At 38.9% G+C, this 18846-nt stretch overlaps 1 protein-coding gene across 2 annotated transcripts in view; it reads left to right on the forward strand.

Moving 5' to 3' along the window:
* LLPH (LLP homolog, long-term synaptic facilitation factor) overlaps window positions 1-18846 on the forward strand; it is an 86725-nt gene that overhangs the window by 48358 nt on the left and 19521 nt on the right. The window contains exon 4 of one of the 2 annotated variants that reach the window (XM_044422874.1): window positions 3793-4213. The exons of the other annotated variant lie outside the window; for it this stretch is intronic. The gene's annotated coding sequence lies outside the window, so the exon portion shown is untranslated. Of the gene's footprint in view, window positions 1-3792; window positions 4214-18846 lie in introns of those variants that run through there. 2 annotated transcript variants of the gene reach the window in all.

Raw genomic sequence — 18846 nt, forward strand, 5'->3', positions numbered from 1 at the left:
GCACTGGAAGATAGAAAGAAGAGCCAGGGAAATCTAGCTAAGCCTGAACTGAAAGCAACAGAATGAGATTCAGTATGGACAAATGCCAAGAAACCAAATGCATTGATGGCTCAACAGTACTGCAAAAGAAAAATATCTTGGTGTTATTGTGAACAGCAACCAACAATGTGATGCAGCTGCAAAAAGGACAAATGCTATTTTGAGCTGCATTAAAAGAAGTATCACTTCCAATTCAGGAAACACTAGTTCCCCTATACCCTACACTAGTCAGACCTCATCTAGTATGCTGTTCCCAGTTCTGGGCACCAAAATTTAAGAAAGATGCAGAAAAATTGGAAAGGGTTCAGAGGGCAACTAAAATGATTTAATTTAATTGAATTTAAACATTTCTATCCCATCCTTTGCAACAAGCCTCAGGATGGCTTACAAAATGATCCAGGGTTGTTTCCAGGGTTTGGAAACAATGCCCTATGAGGAGAAATTGAAAGAACTGGGTATATTCAACCTTGAGAAAAGAAGACTGAGCGGGGACATGATAACACTATAAATACCTCAAAGGCTGTCACAAAGAGGAAGGTCAAGATCTCTTCTTGTTGATACCAGAGTGTAGGACATGGAATAATCAACTCAAGTTGTGACAGCCCAGATTCAGGCTAAATATCAGGGAACGTTTCCTCGATAAAGAGCAATATGACAGTGGAACCAGTGGCCTGGAGAGGTCCCACACTAAAGACATTAAAAAAGAAATTCTGCACCCATCTGAGTGGGATGGTTAAAATTGGTGTCCTGCAACAGCAGGGGGTTGGACCTAATGGCCTTCTTAGCTCCTTCCAGCTCTACTATTCTATGATGCTAAGATTCCATCTTCTTGCACAGTCTGATGAAAACCAATCTTTAAAAGACTTCACCATAACCAGAAATTAACTACTTTTATGTTGGAGGTTTTCCACATATTTTGAAGGTCTATTAAGAGGTCTGCTATCAAGTAAGCCTTTGAAAAATATTTAATCTTTTATGACTGTAAAGTATAGAAATGGAATACATTTAATGGAAAACTTTAAATGCAACAAATGTTACAGCATCTGTGAATGAGCTTTATATGTTAGGTTTGTTATGTCACAAACTACGTTCACATATGATCCCAATGAATAAAAACTTCAGTGATGAAGTATTAATGGCAAGGTCAGGATTTATAATGCAGATTTTATACTTCTATAAAATACCACTGGTTGGGAACATTTATTCATTCAGAATCTGTTCTTAGCCTCTTTGCTGCCCCTTTGGATAATAGGAACATGTTCCAAAATCCAGTGATTTGGAATTCTATGTTTGCCTTGTACTTTTATTAAGAATAGCTTTTGAGGGGGATAACAGCTGTCCTACTTGTGGAGCTTTCCTATGGTATTTGGTTGGCTACTCCATGGAAAATTGAATGGATGTCCTCAGGAAGGGGCATGTTGTAACCAGCTTCCATTTAATAATACCCATTTTTAAAGAAACTATCTAGGCCTTGAAGAACCTGAATGAGGCACAATATACAGTCACTATTCTGTCTAGTGAGTTTGTATGCAAAAATAGTCTGTTCTGCCTTTTGGGTATTTGGCCAATGAATAAAGTCATAGCAGGATCCTACACTGTCTATAGAAAGAGCTTCTGGCTCCATTTTATAGCTTTCTGTGGGATTTCCCCCATGGGAATGATTGCTGGCACAAAAAGTCCAAGGTCCAGGATTTTAGTGTAGCTTTGACTAAACAGTAGTGTATCTACCCAAAAGAAAAGGTAGGGACAAATGTCTTTCTAACTCAGTTTTTTAAAACTATTTTTCTGAGTTTGTAAACATTTTTAAAATTACCCTTACAATGCATGCAGATGAGGCTCATCATCATTATATCCACAGTACAGGAGTCATTCTCTGGCTGACAGTGTGGGTTATGCCAGCCTTACGAAGTAGTCCAATATTGTCACTCCACTTTACTGGACGCAGTGGAAGAGTGGGGTGCTAAAAACAGAGCACACGTCAGCTCTCCACTGGATAAGGTGTTGACATTCAGAAATGGGCTGTAAAGATAGTCACTGCACCAGTGTGGTGGTGGTGGTGGTGGTGATGTTAAACTTCTGTAACACCACTTAGCCCTAAAAGGCTTACAGGGCAGTTTACAACAACTAATATACAAGATACATTAACATACAATATAAAACAAAGTTAAAAATTCAAAACAAAACAAAATCAAATCAGCTGCATGAGACAATAAACAGAACAATGTCATTGATATATTCAATGGGACATTCTTAAGAGTGGTCTTCTGTTTATATCCGTTTTCCTCATTCATTCCAAATAACATTTAGTTGACCTTCATGATGGATCTTATGTGCAATTTGACTGGAACTCTCTTCTATTGTCAGAATTCCTGGGATTTTCTGCCCACCTGTGCATGGTCTAGATCTCATGCACAGGTGTGTTATAGCAGCATATATTTTTGTGTCAAGGATATACGCCAGTGTACAGGTTTGCCACCTGCCCCAACCTAAGAAAAATTCCTATGGACACCTATTTCAGATTTCAGATCATAAATATTGTAGAGCTTTTAGTACATTTTGTAAAATGTGTTCATTTGGAATCTCATCAGAGAAAGGAGAGTGTTGTTAGATCTGTTTCCAACAGCAATGATGTGTACTCATCACTTTGAGCCTGGGCTGTTCAATTAGATATGCAGGAACACAATGATTTGTGTATTTGGCACTGTCATTGATGGCCTTTGTTTATTCAAGACAAGACATTATCAGGGTAGCATATCCCTGAGGTGTATATAGAACCTTGAGTGTGTCCATAATTTAGAGCTGTGAGGACTGGAAGAGTAAATCTGCACACTTCAAGCTGATGTATGCTGATACTTAATTTTTTGAGCATGAGGAAAATGTAGTGTCCAAGGTCAGTTTTTCCAGGTCAAGGATAATTACTAAAATGACTGGAAACAACTCTGAAGTTGTTAATGGAAAGCAGATAGAAAGAATATTGTGAATGTTTCCTGTGTTCCATAGAAAATGAAAAATTACTATGTCTTTCTTAAACATATTTCCTTTGGAACTCAGGAGATGCACCATATAACTTTATGTGTCTGCTAAGGAAACATATTGGCTTCATATCAACTACTTTCGTGTTACACCTATTTTCTACGAAAAAAAAATTCTGGCTTCAGTTAAGCCCACCCAACTCAGTAGTTGTTTGAGGACGACACCCTAAATCCAAACACATTTACTTGGAAGTAAAGTCCACTGATTTCCATGAAATTTTCATCTGTTTTTGAGACTCCATGCTCATGACTATCTCAAGGGATTGCATATGAATGGGTCCTTCTTTTTCAACGTATAATATTTTATTTGTGTATGAAAGTTACTCTAAAAAGAGTGGATGAATGACAGGGTTTTATCAAAAATCTCCTGGTGCTGAAAACAGATGAAGAGCTCAGGCAAATTAATCACAGGACATCAAGTGTTTAGAAGGAATGACAAATATAAAATCAAGGACAGCAGGAAAGGAGAAGGAAATTAGTTAAGCAGAGACATCATCTCAGGCATTGAAGTCTTATCCCATGAAAATGCAGAGCAAGATTTATCTAAGCAGCTCAGTTCAAAGGAAATTATTGTGCTCAGCTATAGTAACAGAAAGGAAAAGGAAAGATTAATTCCAGTCTAGAGAGAGTACTATACATATGGAAGCAAACATCAGATATCCCTTCTAGATCAGGAACCATTCTTCAAGAGGTGATTAAATCCCATCTTTTCTTTGTACAGTGCCAGCTATCAGACTGATTGGTATGTATGGGAAGATATATGAATTCAGTTCGCTGCTTCAGACACATGAATAGCCTCGGCTGATGGACCGAAGACACATGATGCTGAAGCTAAGCAAGTCTAAGTCTGGTCAGTGCCTGGATGTGAGACTGTCTGGGAATTCTAGGTACATTGACTTGAACTGCGTGGAAGAAAGATAGGATAATACATTTAATACGTAAAATGATATACATGCGTGTGAGAGAGAAAAATCAGAGCCAGATTGTACCAACGTGGTGATAAAGAAGAGTTAAAGGTCTGCCAAAGTATTTGGGCTTTGCTAAAAGCACAAATCATCAACAATAACATGTAGATATACTCTTTTGTGTAACTTTGTTTCTTGTGTTTTGGGGACCATAAGTAGCTGTGGAGCCGTGAAGGAAATTAAAATACAAAGTAATTATGAAAGTTTAAATACGTTGTAAAATGAAAATTTTCTCATGACATATTGAAAAAGCCTGCATGTATGATCATGCCAGAGGAAGCACATCAGAGTGATACGGTTTTGACATACATTAGAAAGTAGAAAACTCGGCTTTCCTGTATTCCACCTGTAGAACCATAATCAAAGGGCCTATTCTAAAGAGTATGGATTTTGCCAATTTATCCAGCCTTGCTATTATTTCTTGATTCAGAGAAAGCTACTGATCACGTGAAAGGTTTTAGCTCAAGAGAAGTGAGGGTCATTTGGCTTCCAACCAATATTTAGACAATGGGTTGGCTTTGTTATTGCTAAGACAGTTGGAAATGGATATTTCCGCTCACTGTTTAAGTTTGTTCCGTATTAGCTTTGCTGGGCTTGGATGGCTGAAATTGGAGGCATCTCACTTCTAGTCAGCAGGAATCAAGCACACAGAGATTGGATCTACTCTTTCAGGGGGTTGGATCCATGGACAGCATAGAGAAGTTCAGCTTTTTCTGCAAGTTTAGCTGGTGAGTCTGATGAAGCCCTGGCATCTGGGATGTAACAACTTGAGCTGTCAAATGACCCTTTTGACCAATTTGCTAGATATTTTGCAGATAAAGGCATTTGCTTTTGTTCCAGCTTGGATGCCATTGTTTGAACAGAGTCAGGCATGGATGGATCTGGTTTTACGGCTGCAGGGAGTTTTTAGCCTGTGCTGCCTGAGGATATAGACAAACCCCTTGGAGAACCACTTGCTCTCCTCTCTTGCCAGTCCTGGACTGGAAACCTGGCAGACCTGGGATGAATGTCTGGTTCTTAGCTAGAAGCAGCTATTGAGGACTTCATTAGGAAACATGTTTTAAGAGAAACTTTGCCCCAAGCCTATGGCCATTCTAGAGCAAAGTGCTGGTTCAAAATCTGGGTGTTTGAGCACTGGTGGTTCGATAATACTATCTCCATTGTACCGACTGTACTCTTAGTTGTGCGTTTCCAGACCTGACAGTACTGTGCACATACTGACCTTTAAAACTTTGAATGATAGATAACTTAGTACACTGACTTTACTTCTATCAGCTTGTCTGCATTTTGAGAACTACCTCCGAAGACCTACTTGCAGTTCCATCTCCAAGAACCACTAGACTGGCAGGCACGAGGGAGGGTCCATATATGACAAGGATCCCATGAAGCTGATGGAAATAGTCATTAGGAACTCCGGGGAAAAGTGTCAAGGATGGCACCCAGCTCTGTTGTTCTCCTTTTTTCAGGAGAGGCCGTGCATGTTCTGAACATCAGGGCAGATGGCTCCCAGGCCAAGACTTGGGCTGTTTGCCTATTTTGGGTGGAGTGTCTCTCTTTCTGTGAATTCTCCTGGCTTCATGTTTGTCACTCTTAGTTCTAGTCAGAACTAAAACCCCCAAGACTCTTTTTGTTTTCCACTATTTTGTCCTAAAATGGGTTCATTTGTTTTCTAGATACATAAAGTGGTTTCATCTGTGATTATTTATTGGATGTTAGTGTTTTTACTAGCTGAGATATTATTGCAGAGTTTAATGATTAATTTTAGTAATATTGTGTAATGGTTTTTAAAATGTATTTTATATTCTATATTTATATATTGGAAAGGGTGTTTTACTCTGACCAAGAGATAAATATCCCTTTGTTATTAATAACTCTTTAGTAACACTTGAGCTTTATCTCATTAACTGAGCATAAGCCAATGTGGATGAAGTTCAACAAAACTGTGATTAATAACAATTTTGTTATTAACAACAACAGTAATTGCATGTTAAGGTGTTTTGTTTTCTAAATTATTACCTACCCAAATGAAATGGAAAATATTCTGCAGAATAATGCAAATGCAACAGTTTTCTTGCCTTTACCCAAATCAATATACCGTAAGGGTCAGTAACATATTCTAATGCTTTGGGAAGACTGTGTATATAGTGATACTTTGCAACTGAAGTTAGGAAGAATCCTTAACAAAGCTGGTTTTGCATTATTAAAATGTGGGTAGCGTTTACCTCTACCTTGATTTATATTTTGTCATTGAGACTTTCTCAGTTCGTATTCTGCTACTGTTGATAACCGGTTTCTGCAATTCAAGCATTTGAATCCATCTACATGGTTTTGTTTTTGTTTAGACATGTATAGGATTGTGCACTTGGCATCTTAATTGTATATTTAAAAATTACCTAACTATCTTCACTTAAGAACAACTGAACTACACTATTTGGGAGCTTAATACATTATAAAGAAATTCTACCAAGCTTTCAAAATTGAAGTACATCACAATGGATCATCAGAAAACCAGTTATGGTCTACATATTTCAGTTTCTCTCTTACGTGCTAGATATGGAGTATTGAAGCCTAAAGTGATAGTCATGGCATTTTGCACAAGTGACCATAAGGAAAGTCCCACTTCATGCCATTACATTGAAAGAAATGGGTTCATGTAAGAAGCAGCCTTCCAAGCACAGACTGATGTTCTGGTACCCAAGCCTTCTTTTGTCTAAGGCTACTTAATCTGAGCTGTCATTTCATCTACTGCATTTTTATCTTGTTCTTTTCTGAAGTAATTTAAGGCAGCATGCCTTGTCTGTACCTCATTTTATCCTTACCACCACTGTGTGAGGTAAATTAGTCTGAGTTTGTAATTAGGCAAGTGAGGATTTGAAACTGGGTTTCTGCAATGGTACTCTGACACTCTATATAACTATGCAATACTGATTGCCATTGTTACTTATTCTTCCAGCACCATTAACTTTTGTAGATCTTTTCCATCAGTTTTAAAGTCCAGTTTAAAAATAACTTTGTACCACTGGAAAATACAAACTTTCATTATCACTACATTCTACTTCCAAATAAATCTACAAAAAGAAAAGGCTGAAAGATCTTATGTTTTGCAAAACATGTCTGAAAGTTTCCCTTAACAATTATCTCTACATCTGTAAGAACAGATTAAATATTGACTATGGGTAGTGCAAATTGTAGTTCAACCCACATGAAGGGTGCCGGGTTGGAAAATGCTGGAGTATGTGCCTTGTGAAACAATTATATTACCACTTTACATGTGCTAACAAAGAAGACAAAGACTAATTGATTTTAGTTTTCTGTGCTGCCTTGGATTTCCACTTTCATTGAAATTTAATATACAACACCTAAAAATACTGTTGAAATTAAGATTGCAAATCCAACCTTCTCCACGTGCTAATTTGACTTTGTGACTGTTAGCATGATTAAAAAAAATTAGCCTTTATCTTGATCTAGTCTGTTGGTATTTCTAATTCATACACCAAGCGTATTTTCCAGTCACATCAATGGTGGGAACAGCTTCATGCATGTTCTAGCAGATGTACATGGAGCACTACCCATGATATTGTGTACATATTAACCCTTTCGTGCACCGTGCTTGTTAAGTCTGAAAATTTGCCTTGAATAACAGCAGGTGCAAACGTTAATACATTTATACATGTGCGCTTAAATTTCAGAAAACTGATCTTCATCTTGCTGTTTCTCTTTGGTGTATGTCCATTCTTAAAACATATTTTTCACATATTTCCCATGTTTCTTGAACAAAGATAACTTGCGTGCACTTTTTTTTTTTTTTTTTTACAAACTTGGTCCACCAGGACCAAACTTTATTGCTTATTTCATGGAGCTGTGACAAAATGCTAGGAATCAAATAACATGGGGATTACAGAGGCTATTATGTTTATTACGCCGAACAGACGGTGATAATCCATTAAAGGAACATGTTCAACAAGCAAGCAATTCAAAGTACAATCATAGACAGCAACTCTAAATGAATAACAAAGCAAAGAGCTAAGAGACAGGCAAAGGAAAATAGGAAAAAAGTAAACTGTAGTTATACATCTTGATACCTTTCTTCTGCAAACATATCTTGCAGAAATGGTAGAAACATTAATGTCCAGTCTTATTTTGCAGTGACCAATGACAGCAAAGAACAGTCCTATAAAATTTATCTCCCACAAAAATAAACTATATATATAAAAATTTTATGATGTTCTTTCTGCTTTAGTGGCCACAAGCAATTTTTCAGTCTGAAAAATGAGGTATAGAAGACCCTGAGAGGTAGTAATGTGTTTTGATTGTTCTACAATATATAGAAAATATAAGATTTAACTTATTCAGAGCGGTAAGTCCCTTGGAGTTTGATGTCTGACCCACATCCATCACTAAGATTTGCTTCATCTCAGGATGTTAAGCTGATCCAGCAGCTCCAGTACAGGGAATACCAGTGCACATGTGGAGCTCCATGCAAGCAAGGGCTACCCAAGTTTTCCAATGGCTCAGGGACTATTCCCACAGGCACAGCAGAGATTGCTCAGCAGGTGCCCAGGGCCTCCCTAAAGCTAAAGAAAATGGTGTTACCTCTTTCTTGAATGGAGCTTGCAAGCATTGGCCCCATGGAGCTTAAGGATGTGGCCTGTACATCTTGTAACCCCATGGTATAGTGGAGTATGACATCTTAGAGTCCTGACCCAGTGTCCCTATTAGTCAGTTAGAAGTATTCTTCCAACAATAGCCCCCTGTGCCTTGTGGGGTGCTGCTCCAGAAGGCCTGAAACCTGTTTGGGGGTGAGAGGATGCAAGTGGCTGCTTCTGGAAGGGGAAGCTGAGGAGCGTCAACAGAACACCGTCTGTGGTGCTCTGGGTCTGGGCAACAGCCTGGACAGACCTGAAGTAGGCCCATAAGCAGTTAGGTAAGATCAGCTTACCCTAGCTTTTGTTCTCTTTTCAGCTCCCTTTCAGTGTTCCCCAACAAGATGTTCTCTTGCTCTCCAAAGCAGGGAAAACACTTGTGAAGCAGCCAGCGGGCAGCTTTCCTTAGTTGCATTTGGCAACATACTAAGGTATGCTGAAGAAAGCCTTCCCAAGAAATCACCCCAGCACAAACAGTAAAACAATGTTAACCAATAGATGTATTGGCTGCGTGTGAGACAGAGAGGAGGAGGGAGGGAGAAAAGAGAAAAGACAGAACTATTAAACAAACTCTACAGAAGAAGCATTTAAAATAAATCTGGTTGACACATATTACAAAAAAATCACATTTGTGAAAAATACATGAAAATACTTGACAAGTATTCTCATACAATCTACTAGTTTTTTTAAAAACACGCACACATATTTGTGATTGCATTATGCAAAAGGGTGAGCTTGTTGCCTCCCACTTACAAAGATTCAAGTTTCTTTGAAGGGTAGTTTTTAATATGAAAGTAATTAATATGTGTTCATTTCCCAAACATTTCTTTTACAAAAATAGTTTTGATTAGGGATTTTGTTTTGTTTTTGCAGTCCTAAATGTTTCAATCTTAAGAAAAACTAATGCTGAAAGAAACAACAAGTTCATTCCATTTATCGTCTGGAGGTAGGTCTTTGTCAATCAACTAGTCCATTACTTTAAAAAAATCATTTGAGGTACAAACTTGGACAGTAATATTAAACATTGCAGTTAATTATTTGTATGTCATGTAGTGTCATTGAGGAAAATTATCCTTACAAACTGTATGAGCAATTCGGTACAAAAATATATTCAAGTTAATGGTACATTACATAGAAATTTAGCAGAGAAAAGGCATAGCACATTTTTAAAAGAAAAAAAATACATGGTTATGCTGGGAAACACTAACGGCATTGTGTCCTTAACTGCAATTAGGCAACAAAAGTTGAAATAAAGGGAAAATGCGGAAATTCATGATTACCTACCCAATAATAATTTCCTGCATTGTATGACTATAGCAGCAAATGTTTATATGACTGTTGAATTAATTGGAAATATCAGAGGTAGTATTGAAAAGTGGGGTAATATTGCATTTGTTGCTAAAAGTGCTGCTGTGTGTGAAAAAGATGGGGATATGTTACTGGGATAAAGCTGCCCAGTTAACCACCCTATGAATGCATATTGCTCAAAAGTAATAGCAAGCTCTCTTGAGGTACATGGTATTGGCTCTTGTACTGAGATATGTATCTGAGGACAGATCCATTCCTCTGGAAGCAGTGGAACAGACCTGTGTTGCGGGATTAAGTCAAGCTAGGAATCTGAATCCTTTCCCTTGGTTCCAGTATGATCATGATTTAGAATCATTCTGAGGTATTGCTTTAAATTCACTGAAGAATCCAAAAGGTTGTTGCTAAATCTCTGTCTTGAGAGAGGGTCTGATATGTTAGTTATTTCTAAACAACATGAGGCTCTCCAGAAAGCATATTCTACCTGAGGGGATAAGAACGTGTTCTCAGAGAGGTGTGCTGTTGGGTTCTGTTTAGTACTACTTCTGCAGATATATGTGTATTAGTAAATATACAACGTATCTTTGTCATTTTTCCCTTTTTGCAAAGTACCTTTTCTTGTGGCTTTTGTTTCCTGAATATCAGCTGAATTAAGTGAAAAAAATCAGCCTTCAACTTATCTGGAAATAACAGTAATATTAAAAAAAATCAAGCACAAATCTAGAACAAGGCTATAAAAAGAGTAGTAGCTAATCCTTATCTTTGGTGTTCTAAACAGGGAGTTTACTAAGCTAGGGAGTGGGTTGTCAGAGGTGTTGTAAGGACTGGTGTCAAACACCAAGGCCTTCCTATGTGAATGCCCATTATATTTAATATTTTACAAAAGTATTATTTATACGCAGTGCAGTGAATGACTTTAAACCTGGTTCAGAGATTTACTGACCCATTCACCCTTACTTAGCAGCTCAAACAAACTATTAGTAGGTTAAAGAAAAAAAGTAAGAGAAAACAGTAATCAAATGTTGCATCATTAATCTGTGTCCCCCTGTGTTACAGCAGTTTCACTAAACCTGGGACAGTGAAGGGATTACAAGAAAGGTGATTGAGAAGTCCTTTTTAAGGGCATGGAGTTTCCCTCCCCCCTGGCCAAAGTAGAGTGATGTGGCAACAGAAGTAAGTGGTCATGGCAGTGTCTTCTCCCTTCAAAAGACCCAACTGCTGATGAGGTAGAAATTGCAAGGCGTGGTCTTCTAATCATCTTCTGCAGATTCTTGTGAGGATGCCTCTTCAACCTGTTCCTGGAAGGTGCAATCAAAATAGTGAATTAATGATACAGCAATCAAGTTTGCTACCAAGTTTAAACTAGTAATTAAGCCAGTTCAGGCTATCATGTGTTGTCTTCCTAAGGCAAGATATGAATGAGCATGTGCATGCGGCCTCTTTGCCTATTCCTCCATAGCATGAGCAAAAAAAATTGGAAGCCTCTAATTAGGCAGTCTCCCATTTCATCCAAGCTGGGAAAGTATAGTTACCAGTTTTCAAAGAAGCCAGGATATTAAACTAGCTGTTGTTTCTGATATTGGCTAGTTCTGTAGTTGATAAATACAGTTTCCTGGTTTGGATGAAACCAAATCTACTGATTCCGGATCCTATTCCCTTCTGCCAGAGTGCTTATGGAGGGTGAGTTTGTGCTTATCAGGGCAAGCAGTGAAACAACTGGAAATGCTCACTTCTGGAAGAAGGTAAGTTAACAGAGCTCTCTTACACAAGCTCCACTGATCTGGTTTCTTCCAAAAATGATCATGCCTCCTCATTTCAGGTTACCCCAGAAGCTGTTGCAATAGTGGTGGGGACCAAAGGAATTGGTGTGCTTTAACTGGACTCTGCCCTGTAGCTAATTAGGCATGGCTCCGTTTGAATGCGCATGTTGTATGAAGGAAGGAGTGAAGGTGCTGCCTATGCAGACAAATACTCATCCATGTTTTTGCTTGTTAAAATCTAGTTTACACTCTCTTTCTTGCTATCTGGTCTCTATGAGGACTAGTAGCACGTGAATACACTTGACAGTTCATTTCTACGATTGTGGCAGATCCTACTACCAGTGCTCATGCATTCATGGAAATCACACCTAAGCATCCCTTTGCTGCTGCTTCATAAGCAAAATGTTATCCTTGTTTCAGGATAACAAGCATCGATTGCCTAAGGGCAAATGTGTAGTGAAACACAAAGTTTACTATGGGCACAGTCCAACAGTATTAATCCACAAACTCAAATCCTGTTAGTAAAGCTCTACCATATCTTTCCACTGCACAACAGGCTGCAGAAGCTTAAGATGCAAGTGGCTTGTAAAACCATTTGTGCAAATGCACTACACAAATGAAACTTGACTGTAGTTGGACTATTCTCTTGTGCATAGTTGGAAGCAGAGCTTCTGCTAGTGGAATGATACAGCAGGATATTGCCCCACGTAAACCACTTCAGATTTCTGATGGGAGAGAAGATTTATATTTCTTCCAAAGAGAATCTAACGTGAATGGCTCTCATTATTCATCATGTCTCTAGGATTTCTCCAGGTACAAAGTACTTTACAAGGCTTATCTCATGTATCAATCCAGTGAACAGTCTATGGAAAGCTGCCCAAGGCCACCCAACAAGCTTCACAGCTGAGTGCGGATCTGAACTTTGGCCTCCCACATCCTAACCCTATCCCACCATACATGACTACACCACAGTCTTTCAGTCCAGCTTTTACCTAAGTTTTTAACCAAGCACCACTGCAGCACTCAGTTTGAAACCTGAAACACGTATAAAGATATCACTCTAGTGCAAGGCCCCCTCTAAAATCTGGGTGAGCTGCACAAAAGCCTGGCCGAGATTTGTTTTGCTGTCTCTCTCTTGCTCTCAGCACCAGTCCTCCCCCACTCCTTCGGCCTTAAAATATGTACGGGCCATCTCCTGACCTTGCTGTAGAATGCTATCCTTTTTACACTCCTTATTCAATTAATGTGCAGTACCTTTCAGGATATGGGTGGTAAACTGGAGACAATAAACACTGTTGATAAAAGGGGCTGTTAGCGAGAAGTTGATTTTTATCAAATGCTGCACATCATCTTGTAAGACAGCATGTGAAAAAGATCTTGGGTGAATAGGTAAACATTTACCCGTACAGCAAACTGAGACCTTTTAAGAATGACCAGCTTATAACAGTCTTCATACTTTAATAGATTTGATTTTCCACATGGCTTCATTTTGTCTGGGTGGCTAACTGACACAATTTATAACTCTCTTCCTTTCCCAGGCCACTGCAGTACACCATTCAGCAAAGCACGCCTTACAGCTTGTCTGCATTATGTGACCAAACTTCCATTCATTAGTGTTTGAAACACTTCAGCTGTGAAGGGGATCCTAAATGCTACCATGTGTGACACTACTGCACAAGAGCAGCATGGAGGGGAAAAAAACAACACTAGGCTTTAATCATAGGCCACTGCTTACTGCAATCCTTTTTCAAAAGGTTTCAAACATCCATCCCCCAAAAAAAGGCTTGAAAAAGCTGTAAATCCAAGGAATAAACACAAGTACAAATGAATGGATGACAGCTTAAAAAATATAACCATAGCAGCATCAAGCCATGAGATTTCACACTGGTTTTGTTTAGTCTGCTCTGGGTTATGTGGGAAATGGGGGAAGCATGAAGCAAAAAGGCCCCCCTGCTAAACTGTGGGCCTCAAATATTTAAGCCAGTAGGTTTATACCTCTTGACTAGGAAACAGGCCATGACCCTGAGACAGTCTCCGGAGAATGAGGCACAAAGAAAGATGCAGCATGATCAAAGCCATGGGCAGACGAAAGAGAGAGGAGCCAAGTGTCAGCCAACCTCTGACCTTATCTTTTCAATTAATATTTAAATTACTAAAGGCACCAACCTATCACACAGAGATAGTTTTCCTTTCCACAATAACTTATTTCCACTCCTCATGATATACTTTCATTATACAACTGCAGAGTAGGTGGCACAGGGTGAATTTAGCACTGTCCCTTTAGTATGCCTTTATTGTATGTGCTTATTTCCAAACCTGTTCAAAATGCTGGTGGCAGGCTCCAAATAGATCCTCGTCACACTTTCTTTCCTCGTAATAATGGTGTTTGACGGCTTAGGCTGCAGGACAGTGATTTGCCCAGAGCTGCGAGAGAGGGATCTGACCTCGTCTTGCCACAATCTTACCTCACACAGCTCCCATCCTAAACCAAGCTACTGTGGTTATTCTCTCTCATCCTTGACAAAAGATATTTCCAGGAAGCTCTGCTGTATGACTGTAACTTTAGCTGCTCAAGTGGTTACAATGGTTTCTACAACATCAGTAGAAGTGACATCTTGTGCTTAGCAAACAGGGCAGACCCATTCCTGTCTGTTAAAAATCTTCAAATGCAACCAAACCAAACAAAACTCTTGTGCCATTCTAATTACTTCTCCATTTCAGAAAAGTGGCCTGTTTTTCTTAGAATCCACCTTCTGTAGGGAGGGAAGGTATAATATCCTTCCTGGGTCACAGTGTCACTAGTAATGGTCCTCATCCATGAAACTATGAGCTTAGAAAAAAGTCTCCATGTCTACCAATGGAGATTCTTCCCTGTATTGTGGACAGGTGTTATTGGTAAAGTCATCCCTGGGGAGGGAAGTATTAAATTTCCCTTCTTTGAAGTGGTGGGGGCAATAAAAATTAGCACCCTTTCAAACATAATATATCCACTAGTTATGGGGTCAATGTGTAATTTGGCTGTTAGACTGCTTTTATACGTGAAGATCCACATAAGTAGCAGTTCAAGCAACTGGTGTTGGAAGGCCAGATTTTGCGCAATGCCTCCTGTTGTCCTTTCTTTTTCTCGATCAGCTTCACTCAATTACAAACATCACCCAGGGAGCAGCTTCACAAGAATGGATTAATACACGGAGCTGTATCCACATGGTTTTGTTAGAAGTAGCAGCTCAGGCAGGTGTCTGCATGTGTGACTTGGCCTCAGGGAGTCTATGAAGAGGCAGCACTACATGGGTAGCTTTGCAAGACTTTACATGAAGCAATCCAGAAGAATTTATGGGGAAACAAGAGAAGAAAGAGCACAAATAACATGGTATACTTAGACTCTCCAAGACCCTTTTTTCCCATATAGGACATTTTTTATCATGGTGATTTCTGACACATTTACTACACCAGCTTGCATCTGAGTAGGCATGTGGTGAGGATAGTTCAAATCTGATCGTGCTGAAGCTTAGGCTGGTCAGTGTCTGGAAGGGAGGTGTGTGTAATACTTGCCTCCTATGCCCAACCAAGATAAAAGATCCAGAGCGTTTCCATGATTGATGACACTGAAACCACTGAGAGGTCCCAAAAAAAAAGGTTGCACTGCTTCCATCTACTCCCTGGCACAAGCTATTAGGCTACCAAAGGCTGTTTTGGTCCCATAACAGGCCTGAAACTGGATTGGAATGGCTCTCTTTGACAGGGAAAAGATAAACTACTATGGCATCCTTTCCCCCTTAATCCATCTGGTCCTTAGCTGGTATAATTATGTTAACAAAAGTAGTATTTGTAGCTAGCACTGACGCAGGTGCTTTCAAGATGGCTTCTACTGGAGTTTATAAAAAATAGCACCTTTAAACAGAATAATGGCGGCAGACTGTAATACTATGGGGGAAATAGGGCACTGTAGTGGTTTCGCCTATTTCTCCCTCCAAGACAGGTGTGAGCAAGCAAAGATAAACAAGATACACATAGAGATCAACAATTAAATGAGAGTAAGGCCTACTGAGCTCAAAAGGACTCATTTCCAAGTAAACATGCAAAAGATTAGGCTGTAAGATTCTGATGCATTGCATGTGTGAGGGAGGCGGGAGATACATTTACCAGCCAAAATGCAGGCTGCAGGTCTCTAGCTTTGAAGTTACGAGAAAGAGATTGAAAATCTAAAGGCAAGAGTTGTGCACACCTCATTAGGACCTAGCTATGTGGGAAGGCCAAGTTGCCGCTTCCTGGTCAAGCGTGCTTACCCACTGAAAAGGGGGCTCCAGGAAGGTAGGATAAAAGAACTTTCCAAGTGGAAGTGCACAGTGACATTTTTATGAGCACCAGTCAAGAAGGGTTCCAAGTACCGAACTGCTCCCAACCATAACAAAGCTCATTTCACAAAGAAAAATGGAGACCAGCTCCAACAAGCTTAACAAGGACATTTTTCTAATGTTGGTTGAATTAGAGAATCTTATCTGTATAGTGCTAGATTTTCCTGGTTTTCTCTTGAATTTACCTATGACTATATAAACTAAACATTTAATGTGTGCAGCTTGAAGAATGTTCAGGCAGCAGGGATGCATGATGGCAACAAGTTTGGAAGCAGTAATAATGGCCCCAAAGAGTTTGTATAATACCTTGTATACTGTATCCAGGGATTTTTTTGTTATAGAACGCATTGGAATGGTGTTCCGGCACCTTTTTTTCCAATGGATTTTACGAAGTGATTTTGAACGGAGTAGCAGATCAGCAGCAAACATCATTAACATAGTGCCTGCAGGCTGCTTTTGTGTCTGCTATCTGCTATCTGCTAGTGAGAGATAGCTGCTTGGGACTCTCTCAAAAAATAAAAAAGGTGCTGAACTCACATGTGAGGCGATGTGAGTTCCAGCACCTTTTTTTTTTTTAATACAAAAAAAGCACTGATTGTATCTATATGAATTTGTTAACCACTGTATCTACTTTCAGCTAAACTGCAGCACTGAGTTCCAAGCTCTAGACAAAAAGCTCTTTTCCCCCTGCTTTTTCTCAATTAACCTCTAGGTGGAATTGTGTTATACTGGAACAGCACAAATACACTGCAAAGAAGAATGCTTTCCTCCATTGTAATTTAATACCACATGTTCCCTGTTTGAAAAACCACTGGGAAAAGCACTCTAATAATACAGAAGGGAAACTGAACCATGATACCAGCTAAAGAACCTGTAACACCTGTGCTTATCAAATCATGAGTATACAATGAATGGCCCATGTAGAAAAACTCATAATCTACTGCTTGCATTTATCCATCTTCAAGGTAAAAAAGTTAGAGATTTGTACAATGCATTTAATAATAGCTAAGGATTTTGGTTACTGATGCTACACACAGACAATGAGGACCTGCAGCAGTCAAACCTGTGTAAATATCTGCAATGTACTGAGTCAGACTGTTGGTCTATCTAGGCCAAGTGTCAAGCGGTTTTTCCAACACTGTCCTCTGAAGATGTTAGCAATGGAACCTGGGCTGCCTTGCATGCAAACCATGTGCCCTTCCAGAGCTATGCTCCCCTCCCTCCCATTATGTTCTGGATTTAATATTCTGTTTCAGACTAAACTACAGACCTACACTGAAAAGCAATCTGACAACGGGAGAAATGAAAATGTTTTCCTGGAAGACTGTTGAGCATTCCTTTGTAGAGAAAAAAAAGGCTTTAAGATCAAGCATCTTGCATTGAATGAGTTCCTGCCTTCTCCTGGCAGTTCTTTTATTATGTAATGCCTCAGACTAAAATAACTAATAAAATATAAATACATACTTCTAATTTTAATTAATATCTCTCTATCTGCAATTTAAATGAATACTAATAGATCTTCAAATGCTTGGCTTGAACATTCTTTTATTTATGTATTCATTCATTTTCTAAAAGTTATTTAAAGTTCACTTTACAACAAAAGGTTATCTGAGCAGCTTACAGAAAACTTATGACATATGCTTCTTATCTTACCATGATCTTACTACTCAATGATATAAAGCAAAATGCTCAGCAGTCTTTATTTTTCAGATTGTTTAATACCTCTGAGAGCTCTAAAAAGAACAGTAATAAAATCAGTGCATTTCCATGCCCCTTTCCCACTATTTGTTAAGCAAACTTAGAGTCTTCCCTATCCTGTTTCTTTCTACACTGTATAGTTTAGTGTAAACATCTAACATGGTTATCAGATGTATGGTTGCTTCATGCACTATGGCTGCTTCAACTCATATGGCTACTGAGGAGCCCTTTCATCTCCACATGGTGGTTGCAATGTAAGGAACTTGCCACATGGGTTGGCCCTCTTGAATGTTCCTAGTCCTCCTGTGGAGACTCCACAATAGTGCAGGATGATCCATATTGGTTTTAGCTACTGTGGTGGAGCCCCTGTTATGTAGGACCATTTCCCAGTGTCATTCATCTGACTACCATAATGTATGTATGTATGCATTTAAAACTTTTCTATACCATCCCATATAACGTCTGAAATGTATGAAATGACCTGAGTGTATAACTGTAATTTTAGGTGACGTTTGTTAATTGTAGTTTCTCCTTATGACAGAGCTGTAACGAAATTCTAAACATGATTTTACGCATCACAAAAAACCATTTTCCTTCTAGATTAAAAAAGTTCCTTGTGTAAAACTCACATTTGTGTTTCAGTTAATGGGATCTTGGATGTTGTACGAAGAGTAATCTCAGTATTTTAAGAAGATTTTTTCACCGGGTTTTTTCCAAGGCATTCTAAAGGCACAACTGTGCAGATTTTAGCTCATCACTTTAAGGTGAAACCTGCTTTTCTGATATTTTTCTAATAAACTGTGATCTAGCTATAAGAGAATTCACAGTACAGCTTCAGTCCATATAAAATCTACCATGTAACAACAGTTACGTGTACTGGCTCTTTGTTTCAGAGCAGTGAAATCTGCTCAGAGTAGCAGTTGCCTTCTCACTGCTGTATAGATTAGGGCCTCAAACCTCACATGGGATGGTAAAAGCCCCAAAGAAGGATGAAGAAGTTTCTAAAATATATATTATCCATAAATATATCTATTTCCTTTTTTAATAAT

This window comes from Varanus komodoensis, unplaced genomic scaffold (assembly GCF_004798865.1).
Source record: "Varanus komodoensis strain SLA01 unplaced genomic scaffold, ASM479886v1 scaffold13_1, whole genome shotgun sequence".
NCBI lineage: Eukaryota > Metazoa > Chordata > Lepidosauria > Squamata > Varanidae > Varanus > Varanus komodoensis.